A 2,115-nucleotide genomic window follows, 5' to 3' on the forward strand; every position below is an offset into this window, starting at 1 on the left:
TGTGATTTAGAAAAAAGGACATTTGTTCTTTTTTTTTATAAAATCCTAATTTTTCTTTATTAAATCGTACGCTATGTTGTTGAAAATTTTTTGTAGGACAATATTTGCGTAATAACACTAGAACCGGTTAAAGTCCAAATAAAAATAATTTTAAAAAGAATTTGCACAAACCAAAGTACTTTTTACACAAATAAAATACATTATGTAGGTATATGCAGATACATTAAACATTCGTTTCCTTTAGCATTGATCTTTCACCTGGATTAGAATTGAATTTACTTTAAAACAGGACGCAGGTTTAAATATTGGTATTCTTTTAGCTGGAGCACAGAAAACATATTCGTTTTGAATGCATAATTCGTAATAATATTTTAGCGAACTTTTAACTATTAATTACTGACTAAAACTTTGAATACGACAAAATATTAAATTGTTATCCCTTTAAAACCATGTAATGTACAGGGCACCAGTCAAAAGTTTGGGAAAGTTCTACAAAAATGTTAGGAGTTTTACTAGATAATAAACATATGTAAATATTAGGGTTGGGTTAAATTTAGGTTGGCCCGAAATTAGTAAAAAATAAACAAAAATTTTTAAACAAGACTTAATTATTAAACATAACTGTTCACCCATCTCTCCAGGGATGTGTGTGAATAACCTCAGCCCATTACCAACTTTTCTAGTCACCCTGTATATACACTTAGGCTTACAGCAAGTTATAAACTTAAAAAAGAATAGGAAAAAAACGCATGTTCCTCTTTCAAGGTAGCTATACTGAAATCCTTAAGAACAAAAAGACTATAATTTTGAGTAGCATGTAGAAGTAGAATGAAAATATTTCCAGAAATGATATTTTATAAAGTTATTGGATTTTATTCTACATTTGTATGCGGTGAAGTTTTTTACCTGTGGGTCGTATTGCACCACCCTGTATACACACTTACCTGTCAGACACGTTTAAAAGTTGAAAAAGTTTTTTTCCGTTTTATAAAAACATGACCTTTTGTACGAAATGGTCATGTTTTTAAAATTTTTTATAAGCTACTATTTAAAAAGATGCAGGGTCAATTGACTTACTTGACATCGCGAGGTAAGGTCATCAGCGCTATATAAACCCATCGATACTTTTTTCCAACGATAAACCATGCCACAAATACAACAAGAAGCAGTTGAACAAGAGCTAACCATCCAAGAAAGAACCAAACCAACGCTGAAAGTACGCAAACTATGGCCAGCATGATTGCTATAACCAACACTTGCCGCACCAACAAGCGGACTGGCCTTCTTCGACGTTTCAGACCCGTCTTGCCGGTCGTACTTTCCGCTTTCGCTACGTCGTCTTTTTTATTATCGCGGCATTTGCCGTTGTTGTTTACGGCTTCGACATCAAAATCTACCGTATAGCATACCTGTAATCAGATATGATGATAGGTAAATAGATAATAAACGAAAATAATGATTGTTGACAGCACAACACTTCTGCAACCAGTACACACGGCTGCAGTGTGGGTCCTCTATACATCTATTTCGTGGTTCGATTTATTCTACATAGATGTCGCAATGGCATAAGGATAACTAGGGCCCCTAGACATATATATCTAGGGACCCTAAGGATAACAGGAAGTTTAAGGATAACGAAAACGTAAAATATTAATTGATTATAAATTATAACAAAGAATAATTATAAAATTAAGTATATTCTTTGGCACGGTGTATTTTTCTGTTTAATAATATTCTTTTCACCACAAGTTATTATTTAAAACTTATATATATATACAGGGTGTTCAATTCAACCTTCACTACAGAAGTAACAGATTTTTAATTATCCTTTTCGTATGTAATTATAACAAATAATATAAACATCTGCTTACATAATAGGCAGAGCAAAAGTAATTGTTTACAAAAATAGAATGTTTTTTTTAAAAGGAATAATTTTATAATTAAGCGGAAGAATTCCCACATTGATAATTTTAATTAATATCCGTCCTTCCTTTTATTTTAGATAATTACCTATCATTTAATGGTACAATTCAACTCAAATAATTTACTTGTAGCAATTAATTAAACTTGAATTTACTAACTAAATTATTGGTCTTACTCTTATTGTAATTGTAT

The 2,115-nt window shown here is 31.1% G+C and overlaps 1 long non-coding RNA gene across 2 annotated transcripts in view; it reads right to left on the reverse strand.

Annotated features, from left to right (window-relative positions):
- Positions 1-679: 679 nt before the first annotated feature.
- Positions 680-2,115, reverse strand: part of LOC108739726 — a 50,886-nt gene continuing 49,450 nt past the window's right edge. The window contains exon 5 of one of the 2 annotated variants that reach the window (XR_001938222.2): positions 680-1,409. This is a non-coding gene — a long non-coding RNA (uncharacterized LOC108739726). The remainder of the gene's footprint in view (positions 1,410-2,115) is intronic. The other variant, XR_001938221.1, reaches the window with a different exon arrangement.

This window comes from Agrilus planipennis, unplaced genomic scaffold, assembly GCF_000699045.2.
Source record: "Agrilus planipennis isolate EAB-ADULT unplaced genomic scaffold, Apla_2.0 scaffold240, whole genome shotgun sequence".
Classification (NCBI taxonomy): Eukaryota; Metazoa; Arthropoda; class Insecta; order Coleoptera; family Buprestidae; genus Agrilus; species Agrilus planipennis.